The sequence below is a fragment of the Aotus nancymaae genome, unplaced genomic scaffold (assembly GCF_030222135.1).
Source record: "Aotus nancymaae isolate 86718 unplaced genomic scaffold, 86718_ANA_hifiasm-v0.15.2.pri h1tg000059l, whole genome shotgun sequence".
Taxonomy (NCBI): Eukaryota; Metazoa; Chordata; class Mammalia; order Primates; family Aotidae; genus Aotus; species Aotus nancymaae.
Window position 1 is genome coordinate 54,137,183 of NW_026988473.1, and position 12,455 is coordinate 54,149,637.

Here is a 12,455-nt window from a genome sequence, read left to right on the forward strand (position 1 = left end):
GATGGTTCCTGCTCTACTCCTTCTGCTCCTTTGATCGTGCCCCTCTTTATGACTATTTGTCCTAATCGTGTTGGAGTTTTCCTAGACTATGAGGCTTGCACTGTCTCATTCTTCAATGTCACAAACAATGGATTTCTCATCTATAAGTTTTCTAACTGTCATTTTTGTTATCCTGTATTTCCATATTTCAGTCCTATGACATGTGAATTACCCATGACTCTGTGCTCACCAAGCTCTTGAACTGTCTTACACAATCAGCCGCTTCTTACCCAGGTGCATCTCATACACCTGAACTCATATGAACCATCTTTTTCTTGTTGTCTCCCTTCTCCCATTTTAAAAATTTTATTCAGTAAAATGTAGTAATTGCTTTGTGTCATATTCTCCCCAGTATTTTATTGACATTTGATAGCAATTTTTTTCATCATTTTCCATACTCCCAAGGAAAACTGAACTATACTTCATAAAATGAGACCACTATTTAGGTATTACTTCTGCCAAATATTTACCACCCAATTGCCTCTGACACTGGCTAAGAAGACAAAGAAAAGCTTTTCAACAGCCTTTCTATATCATCTTGTGTAGTTGCTCACCAAAGAATGAGTCCTTAGCCCTGTGTCACTTTACACTCTTATTCATCAAAGAGTTAAAGAAAAAATATCATAAAAGGTATACTCTAAGTGTAGAGGTTTTGTAGCTACAGTATCTGAGTTTGACTCCTGTCTCTCCATCAGCAGTGTAACTGTGAATAACATACTTAAATGGCTGTGCTTCTTTTCTTTTCTTTCTTTTTTTTTATTTTTTTGATGGAATTTCACTCTTGTTGCCCAGGCTGGAGTGCAAAGGCACAATCTCAGCTCACTGCAACCTCTGCCTCCCAGGTTCAAGCAGTTCTCCTGCCTCAGCCTCCCAAGTAGCTTGGATTACAGGCACCTGCCACCACACCTGGCTAATTTTGTATTTTTAGTAGAGACGGGGTTTCACCCTGTTGGTCAGGTGGTCTCAAACTCCTGATTTCAGGTGATCCACCTGCCTCAGCCTCCCAAAGTGCCGAGATTAGAGGCGTGAGCCACCATGCCCACCCAGTCTGTGCTTATTTTCTTAAAATAATTTTTGTATTAAAAACTTCACCTTAAATAAGTTCTAATGTTCTATGGCATAGTAGGGTAAGTAGAGTTAATGAGAACATATTGCATATATTTTGAAGTAGCTAGAAGAGAAAATTTTGAAAATTCTCATCACAAAGAAATGACATATTTGAGATGATGGAATGCTAATTACTCTGGTTTGATTATTATATAACATATACATGTATCAAAACTTCACACTGTACCACATAAATATGTACATTTATTATTTGTCAATTAAAAGCAAAATCAAACAAACTTCATCTAATACTTTGGATCATGTGAAAAACTAAATTCCTGAAGTATAAAGCATCTATCTAAGTATTTCAACCTAATAAATATTTGTTCTACAAATTACTGAAAAACATAAGCTCTGTTAATGTCCCATGGAACGGGTTGTGCCTTCCAGGAAACTAGGATTGGATTTACTGAATCTCATTTTTTAGATCTCATTACCCCGTCAAAATTGCTTCAATTCTGCCTTCGATATATAATACACACACATATTTAGGATTTTATTACAATTATAATTCTAGTGTTGCTACATATTAGTTTTTATCAAACAAACTGAATTATGTGGGATTCAGTTTATTATTTGTAAAAAATAATTATGATAATGAAAATTAGCTGATGTGGTTTTCAAAAAATTAAACAACTGTGTACTTTTAGTAACTTCACTTATTTCTAGTAGGTAAGTGGTAATCCATTATGGTGTCTTTTTCTTGTTTTGTTTTTGAGACAAGGTCTGTCTCTGTCACCCAAGCTGAGTGTAATGGCACAATCTCAGCTCACTGCAACCTCCACCTCCAGGGTTCATCCTCCCATCTCAGCCTCCCAAGTAGCTGGGACTACAGGTGCACACCACCACACTCTGGTAACTTTTTGTATTTTTGGTAGAGACAGGGTTTCATTATGTTGCCCAGTCTGGTCTTGAACCCTTGGGTTCAAGCAATCTGCCCATTTCACCTTCCAAAGTGCTAGGATTACAGGTGTGAAGAGGCCATTCTCGGCCTCATTATGGTGTCTATTAATTTTTGATTCCCTTTCATCGTGACTGAAATCAATGATTTTTAAGAATATATAATAGTTTATTTTCAGAATTCTTATTCTCACTTTAAGAAATAGAATAACTAAATTAAGAATCACAGATTTTACTTATAGAAAGTTTTAAAATAAGTGTCTATAAATGGGAAAAAAATCTTTCTTCTTAACTTCATAGCTGCCTAGTCTTAAATTGTTTTTTGTATTTCTGAGTGCTCTAATTTAAATTTTTCCTTTTTGCTGAGTTTTAAAAATGCATTATGCACAGTGATGCAGATAAAGTCAGAAGTACATGTGGCATTTCTCAACAATGGTATTAATAAGTGAATTGTGAGCACAGGTCAGCCTCATTCTTTTTATTAAGGTAAAAGGGGATGGTAATTTTCATAAATGAAGAAAAAAACACTTGCTCTCTTTGTTCAGTGGGGAGAATTATTTTTGCAGTGGATGTTTATGAAGGGCATGGTAGGATCCCTATGTCTATTGGCATTTTTACTTCCAACTCTTTTCCAAGTTTTTAGATGAATTTTTTTTTCTTTAATGGGCTGTCTCATCAAATAGTCTCTGCTCTTAGGCCGGGCGCGGTGGCTCAAGCCTGTAATCCCAGCACTTTGGGAGGCCGAGGCGGGTGGATCACGAGGTCAAGAGATCGAGACCATCCTGGTCAACATGGTGAAACCCCGTCTCTACTAATACAAAAAAATTAGCTGGGCACGGTGGTGCGTGCCTGTAATCCCAGCTACTCAGGAGGCTGAGGCAGGAGAATTGCCTGAACCCAGGAGGCGGAGGTTGCGGTGAGCCGAGATCGCGCCATTGCACTCCAGCCTGGGTAACAAGAGCGAAACTCCGTCTCAAAAAAAAAAAAAAAAAATAGTCTCTGCTCTTGACCCTGCTTGGTCACAGAAATGTTAAGGTTTCTATCTTTGTGGTAACTTAGTCAGAGGAGGGATTCCAAGGTGAATATTTTCAGTAATTGTGTATGTGTATGCATATACCCCTGCCTCAGCACCATCCAGAGAAACTGAGGAGATTGAAGCTATAAATTTTCCCTTTGACCTCTGCCTTCCTGTCACCCAGTGCTCTAAAGATGGAGGCTTTCACTCATTAGAAACAGTCTAGACTAACTTGAATTATTGACAAGTGATTCTCCCGGAACAATAATGCCTTTTTATTTCCTGGAAAACCAAGTCCCACAGTTCAGGATGAAGTACTCAGTTACAAAACAATAAAGACTTGAATTTGTATATTCAACAGAAAAGATCTGCACACTGAAGGATTCTTTTAAACGATGTTCCTGGCCCTAGTAATGAATCTCTCAGCTGAGAATAATATGAGGTTTATGAATTACTCCGAGCTACACTCCCTCTTCTCAGTAAAGGGCTGGAGAAGGCGACCAGTGCTCAAAAAGGCTAATGGACATCAACTGTGGATTTTCTCTCTGGCTGTGTACCAGTTCTAGGGAGTTCCCCTCCCCATTACTTCCGAACCTCTGAGTAGCAATTATGTCATCTATTCTGAGACCTCAGGTCTATGATGGCCTATTAATTAGGCATATTCATGTTCTCAGTGTGAGGTGAGTTCTCTCTCAGGAGAATCTCAAGTCACAAGCAGCTTTCAGCCTATAGGATTATCCAGACAATGTGTAGGCAGTGCTACCTAAAGTCATCACCAAATGAGGATCGGAAATTGTAGACATGGGAGCCAGAAATTCTCACTGGAGTAGACACAGGGTCTATACTCTTTGGTATGGTACTCCAGGGACCTTTCATCTTGGCTGAGGATGACGCTTGCCAACCTCTTCATCCATGTTCTCCAGTGCAAGGTCTGTTTGTAATCTCAGACTCACAGTTGCTACTACCCTCTGTTGTCCCTCTTTCCAAGCTACGTTCCCCCCAGCTCAAGTGACTCATTTGTCTCTCTGAGGTGGGAAGTAGGACATTGCTTTTCTTCTCAGTGTAACTTTGCCACTGAGAACCACTGAATACTGAATACAGGGTACATTCCTAGACCCTGTATTAGCCAAAGGATCTCCAGAGACACCATATATCTATATTTAAAATGAAAGAGAGAAAAAGAGATTGAAAGATTTTTTTTTTTTTTTTTTTTTTTGAGACGGAGTTTCGCTCTTGTTACCCAGGCTGGAGTGCAATGGCGCGATCTCGGCTCACTGCAACCTCCGCCTCCTGGGTTCAGGCAATTCTCCTGCCTCAGCCTCCTGAGTAGCTGGGATTACAGGCACGCGCCACCATGCCCAGCTAGTTTTTTGTATTTTTAGTAGAGACGGGGTTTCACCATGTTGACCAGGATGGTCTCGATCTCTTGACCTCGTGATCCACCCGCCTCGGCCTCCCAAAGTGCTGGGATTACAGGCTTGAGCCACCGCGCCCGGCCGAGATTGAAAGATTTTTAAAAATTGTCTCATGCAAATGTGGACATTACCGAGTAAAAAAAAACAAAACTGCAGGATAGATTCATGGAACAGTTTATCATTTTAGGTTCAGTTTGACGGCAGTCTGGAAGCAGAATTCCCTGTTTTAGGGGAGCACCTCTGTATTTTATGCTCTTAAGGTTTTTAACTGATTGAATAGGGTCCACCCATTTTAAGGATAATCTGCTTTACTCATAGTCTGCTGATTTAGATGTAAATCTCATCTAAATATATTCTCACAGTAACATTTAAACTTGGGTTTGATCAACTATCTGGGCACCTCATGGTCCATAGGCTCTCAATCAGTTTCTAAATTTGAGCCAGTTTCTGGACTCGGAATCTCACCAGTGAAGAAAAGCTTCAGTCCTCCAGAGGAAGAACCCCACTACATTGCCAAAAATGGACACTGTTAATTTTTCTCTCAGCCTTCCCCAAAAGGAACTATCACTTTTCACTAGAGTCGTTGTGCATTGGGAAAAAAATTAAATAAATCTTTGGGGGTTTATTAGACCCTGGTTCTGAACGGATACTAATTCCAGGAAACTCAAAATGTCACTGTGGCTCACCAAACAGACTAGACACTCACGGAGGTCAAATAAACAACAAAGTTTTAGCACAGTTTCACCTCACCAGGGGTCCAGTGGGTCTCAAACCCATTCTATGATAATGTCCCCAGTCCCCAGAATGCCTAATTGGAATAGATATATTCAGCAAATGGCAGAATTTTCACATTAGTTCTCTGACCTGTGGAGTGAGAGCTTTGTGGTTGAAAAGGCCCAGTGGAAGCTGCTAGAACTGCCTCTACCTAGAAAAATAGTAAGCAAAAAGCCATAGCATATTTCAGAAGAGATTGCAGAGATTAGTGCCACAATCAAGGTCTTAGAGCAACCAGAGGTGGTGACTCCCACCATAGCCCCATTTAAGTTGCTTTTTGTCCTCTGCAAAAGACCAATTCGTATTGGATAATAATGGGAATATTGTAAGCTTAGCCAGGTGATGAATTTAATTGCAGCTTTTAAACCAGACGTGCTATGATTGCTTGAGCAAATTAACACATCCCCTGGTACTTGATAGGCACTGTTAAACTGGCAAATACTTATTTTATACATATCTTATAGTAAAGATCACCATAAGCAGTTTGCTTTCAGATGGCAAAGCCAGATACAGGATGTACCTAAGAGGTATATTAATTCATCAGGACTATGGCATAATTTAGTTCACTGGGATCTTGATCATTTCTTTTTTTTTTTTGAGGCAGATTCTGGCTCTGTTGCCCAGGCTGGAGTGCAATGGCACCATCTTGGCTCAGGGTAACCTCTGCCTCCTGAGTTCAAGCAATTCTGCACTAATCTCCCGAGTTGCTGAGATTACAGGCACCTGCTGCCACACTCGGCTAATTTTTTGTATTTTTAGTAGAGACAGTATTTCACTATGTTGGCCAGGCTTGTCTTGAACTCCTGACCTCATGATCTGCCTGCCTTGGCTTCCCAAAGTGCTGGGATTATAGGCGTGACCCACCATGCCTGGCCCTTGATCATCTTTTCCTTCTATCACATATCACACTGATCCATTACATTAATGACATTACGCTGATTGGATCTAGTAAGCAAGAAGTGGCAGCTACTCTAAACTTATTGAAAAGACACTTGTGTCTCAGAGGGTGAAAAATAAGTTAAGCAAAACTGCATAGGCCAGCAGCCCCACTTCTGTGTAAACTCGGCTGGAAGGCACAGCTTTTCTTGTCCTGGGAAATATTATCCCATTCGACCCCTCACCCCCATGCCACTGGTAGCCAGGTGGGCAATGCTTGCTAGACCTTGCAACCCAGGGTCCTGCATCCATGTGAATTCAGCCAGTGGTTGTTGTCCCAGGAAGCACCTGACGGCAGAGTGGGAAACCCCATCCATGCCTGCTGCTAATAACCAGGCAAGCAACACCCTATAGTACTTCCAGCCTAGTGGTCTTGCCTCTGTGGGAACTCAGCTAGTGAGCACAGCCTCCTACTATCGCAGGAAGCACCCAGATGGCAGAGCAGGTGACCCCACCCACCCTCACCACTGGTAGCCAGGCAAAACATGTCTGCTAGAGCTCTAGCCCACTGGTCCTACTTCTGCCTGAATTTGTTAAGGAGTGCAGCCTCCTGTTCCCCTGGAAACACCCAGCTGGAAGGGATGGCAACTCCACCCACCCTCACCTCACATAGCCAAATGGGCCATACCCACTATCACTTCCAGCCCAGTGGTCCCACTTCTGCCTGAACTCTGCAGCAGACACATTTCCATGATTCCCTAGGAAGCACATCAACAGCAGATTAGGACTGACAAAACAAGGATGAAGCTTGTCTGCCAACTGTAGACAAATTCCTATCAAACTACCAAGGACGTTCTTCACAGACTAGAAAAAACTATTCTAAAATTCATATGAAATCAAAAAAGAACCCAAATAGCCAAGGAATTTGGATGCAAAAAGAACAAAGCTGCTTACCTGACTTCAAACCATACTACAACACTATAGTAACCAAAACAGAATGGTACTGATTTAAAAGCAGACATATAGACCAATGGAACAGAATACAGAGACCAGAATAATGCCACAAACCTACAACCATCTGATCTTCAACCAAGTCGACAAAAGACAGAAATGGAGAAAGGACAGCCTATTCAATAAATGGGGCTGAGATAACTAGCTTGCCATACACAGAAGATTGAAACTGGACCCCTTCCTTATATCATATACAAAAGTCAACTCAAGATGGATTAAAGAATTAAATATAAAACCTAAAACTTATAAAAACCCAGGAAGATTATACCATATACTATTCTTGGTAATACCATTCTGAACACAGGCCCTGGCAAAGATTTCATGACAAAGACTCCAAAAGTAATTGCGACAAAAACAAATGTTGACAAATAGTTTCTAATTAAACTTAAGAGCCTCTGCACAGCAAAAGAAATTACCAACAGAGAAAATAGACCACCTACAAAATGGGAGAAAATATTTGCAAGTGATGCACCTGACATATGGTTAACGTATAGGTTCTATAAGTAACTTCAATAAATTTACAAGCAAAAAACAACCCCATTAAAAAGTGGGGACAGAACATGAACAGACACTTCTCAAAAGAATACATACACGTGGCCAATAAACATGTGAAAAAATGTTCAACATCACTAATAATTAGAGAAATGAAAATCAAAACCACAAAGAGATACCATCTTCCACCAGTCCAAATGGTGTTTACTAAAATGTCAAAAACTAATAGATGCTGGTGAGGTGCAGAGAAAAGATAATGCTTATACACTACTGGTGAGCATGTAAATTAGTTCAGCCACTCTTAAAAGCAGTTTGGCAATTTCTCAAAGTACTCAAAGCAGAATTACCATTAGACCCAGCAAACCCATTATTGGGTATACATACAAAGGAACATAAATCTTTCTACCATAAAGACACATGCGCATGTACATTCATCACAGCACTATTCGCAATAACAAAAACATGGAAACAACCTAAATACCCATCAATGATAGACTGGATGAAGGAACTGTGGTACATATATACCATGGAAGGCTGGATGTTCTCACGTATATGTGGAAGCAAAACATTGAATACATATGGATACAAAGAAGGGAACAACAGATATCGGGGCCTACTTGAGGGTGGAGGGTTGGAGGAGGGTAGGTATTGAAAAACTCCCTATTGGGTAATATACTTATTATCCAGGTGATGAAGCAATCTGTACACTAAACCCACAAAACACACAATTTACTTATAAAACAAATCTACACACATGCCCCTGAACATAAAATAAAATTATGAAAAAACTGCAGGGATCTTCTCAGTGAAATTTCTAGGGATCCAGTGGTGTGAGGTGTAGGGAAATACCCCTTTTAAAGTGAAAAGGAAATTGTTGTATCTGGCCATGCCTACAACCAAAAGAGAGGTGCAATACCTAGTGAGCCTCTTTGGATGGTGGAGGCAACATGTTCCTCATTTTGAGGTGTCACTCCTGTCCATTTACTAAGGTACTTGAAAAGAGTAAGATTTGAGTGGAAGCTGGAATAAGATAATGCTCTGCAGTTGGTACAGGCTGTTGCCAAATCTGCTCTGCCACTGGGACCATATGATCAAGCAGATACAATGGTGCTTGAAATGCCAATGGCAGATAAGGAAGATTTTGAAGTATTTGGCAGGACCCTATAGGTGTTATCTTCTGCTGATTAACTACTGTCTTATTTAAGAAACAGCTTTTGGCTTTCTATTGGGCCTTGGTGGAGATTGAACACTGAACTATGGGCCACCATGTTACTAAGTGACCCTACCTGGCCATCCTGAACTAGGTATTAGCTGATCCATCAAACAACAAATTAGGATGTGCACAGCAGCACTCCAACAAAAAATGGAAGTGTTATCTATGTGATTAGCCATAAGCAGGCCCTAAAACTAAATATAAGTCACACAAAGAAGTGACTCAAATGTCCATGGTCTTCACTTCTGCTACAATATCTGCTCTCACCCAGCCTTCAGCTATGGCCTCATGTAAAGTCATCTGCAATCAGTTGATGAAGAAAGAAAAAACTCAGATCCAGTGTATAGATGGTTCTTTATGATATAAAGGCGTCGCCAGGAGGTAGACAGCTATAACACTAAAGCTTTTTTCAGGGATATTCCTGAAGTACCATGGTGAAGGAAAGCTCTCGCAATGGGCAGAACTTTAAAAAGTAGTGCAACCAATTGTTCATATTGCTTAGAAAGGGAAATAGTCAGACGTGTGATTATATACTGAATCATGGGCAATGGCCAATGGATTGAATAGATGGTGAAGGAGTTGGAAAACTACCTAGGTGCACATTGACTACATACTGCTTCCATCGTGGAAGAGGCAGCATTTTCTCCTCACTGGAATAGACATTTGCTCTGGTACAGATTTACCTTCCATACACATGAGGTTTCTCCAAGAACTACCATCCTCAGACTTACAGAATGCCTTATTTACCACCATGGTTTTCCACACAGCATTGACTCCAGTCAAGGAACTCACTTCATAAGAAATAAGGTGTAGCAAAGGGCCCATGTTTATGGAATTTACTAAACTTGCTATGTTCCCCACCATCCTGAGCAGCTGGCTTGATAGAAAAGTGGCCCTTACGAGACAAACTAAAAGCACCAGTTAAGTGGCGATATCTTCCAGGACTGGAGCAAAGTTCTTTAGGAAGCCATATATCCTCAAAATCAGTGACCAATATATAGTGCTATTTTTTCCATAACTAGAATTCATGGGTCTATAAATCAAGAAAGGGGTGGAAAGGGGTGAGATACCACTCACTTCTATTCCTAGTGCCTTGCTAGCAAAATTTTGCCTTCTACTTCTGCAATATTATGCTCTGCTGGCTTAGAGATCTTAGTTCCAAAGGGAAGAATACTTCCACCAGTAGACACGACAATGATTTCATTGAACTAGAAGTTAAGACAGCCACCCAGTCACTTTGGGTTAAACACCTCCTTTTTTTTTTTTTTATTTTTCCTGAGGCGGAGTCTCGCTCTGTTCTCAGGCTGGAGTGCGGTGACACGATCTCAGTCACTGCAACCTCCGCCTCCCAGGTTCAAGCAATTCTCCTGCCTCAGTCTCCTGAGTAACTAGGATTACAGGTGTACGCCACCATACCTGGCTAATTTTTGTATTTTTAGTAGAGATGGGGTTTCACCATATTGGCAGGGCTGGTCTCAAACTCCTGATCTCGTGATCTGGCTGCCTCGGCCTCCCAAAGTGCTGGGATTACAGGAGTGAGCCACTGTGCCCAGCCTACCCAGCCACTTTGGATGCTCATGCCTCTCAACCAACAGGCAAAAAAAGGAGTTACTAGGATAATTAATCCTGGCTATCTAGGATACTTATAACAACTACTCCACAACGGAGGTTAAGAAAAAGTGTGTCTGGAGTACAGGAGATCCCGTAGGGTATCTCTTAGTATTATTGTGCCCTGTGATTAAAGATTCAGGTCAGGCAAATTACAGATGGCCAAGGGCCTTCAGAAATGAAAGTTTGGGTCACTCCATCAGGTAAAAATAGCTATCACTCGAGGTCCTTGCTGAGAGCAAAGAGAATATGAAATGGCCAGTGGAAGAAGGTATACTATGAATAGATATTGGTAACATTTTATAGATAATGTGGTATAAGAAAACAGTGTGGCTGGTGTTACATAATAGACATCCTGAATTGCTGGTCCTTGTGGCTACCTCTCTTGATATGTCTCAAACACCCAGGAGCCGGGTCCTGCAACCTCACTTTCTAACCATCTTTCTGGTAACCCACATCTATAGCAATAATGTTTCCACACATTAAATCTCTTTTTAAGCCACCAAAGTTTTGTTTTGTTTTAAAATCCATTATTTCTTCATGCCCTATGAGTTTAAGAAGGTAGAGAGAAGAAGATTATTTTATTTTGGAAGAAAGAAACTGTGCTTCTGAGAGGTTAAGCCTGTCCCATGGTCACACAGAGAGTGAGGGGGAAAGTGAACATGAGTACGTTTTGTCTGGTTCTAGGGTCAAGAGTCTGCCCTCTTCCATCTCGGGGAAGAGAGTTCGAGTGCATCAAGAGGGTGAAATGATAAGAAATCAGTGGTGTCCGAGGGTTACAAAGTCAGAGGTTTGGGAGTCATTGTTTTTCATTCCTAGGAGTGAGAACTTGATTTAAAGAAGCTAAAAATGTCTCCCAAAGAATAAAGGAAAGTGTGTTGAGCTTCTCATCTAAGAGGAATGCTTCAAGTGTGTAAAGGTGAGAAGAGCTCGAACAACTAGATCTGCAGAAGTCTAGTGGTGGCAGGTGCTAAATAGGGAAGAGAGCAGTTTCCAGAAGTAGATAGAAGAGGTGAGGATGGACATTGTGTGCTGATGATGTGCTTATATTTGATGGGGAACAGTCAAGAGACTGTTTCATGCTATTATTCACAAATTCATTGTCCTACTATAGTCCCCTCCTCTTCCTCTATTCTGGAGAAAAAATACACGTCAGTGCTGACTCCTTTGCATATAGTCAATATCATGAATTTTTATCATTTCAGAGTGGACAGACATCCAATGCTTCTGTGGTAAGAAGACATTTCCAGATAAGCTGTGCCTCTGGATGGAATTCTGGGAAGAAACATGAGGGTGGTTGGTGTATTTGGGGATATATGTGTTTGTGTATATATATGTATCTTTACATGTGCATAATATGCATGTATATTAATATGTATACATTTATATGTATTCTACATATATAATCTAATACTTTACATGTATTACACATATGTGTGCATTTGTATGTATTATATATTTATGTAATTATAAATTACACATATATTATAAATATACACACATATTAATATATATATGCAGTGTGTGTGTGTGTATATATACATTTCCAGAAGACTAGATTTGATGAAGAGAGCAGTTGTCAGATCTGGGTAAAAGTCCTTTCATCAAGGAAAAGAACAATAGGACTGTATCTAGAGAATCAACATACAATGAGTAAAAGTGAAGCTTTTCCCAGACTTTACCTTCATCGAGTCTCCTCTGTCCCCACTCTCTTCTGAAGAAGGAAAGGTAAGGCTCTCTTTTTTCCTCCCTGATTGCTGAACTGACCCAGAACATTAGACATTCAAAAGTACTCTTATTCTATGCAATGGAACACATATAATTGTATAATTTTTACATCATTATTGTGGTTCTATGAAATTTTCTGCTTCTTCCTGATTGTAAGGTTGTTCATTTTAACTCATTCATTTTACAGAGATTTAAAACTTAGCATTGAATTGTGTAACAACGTTTCATAATTTTTTAGTGATCTATAACAAACCACTGTTTTCACACTTTTTTTTTT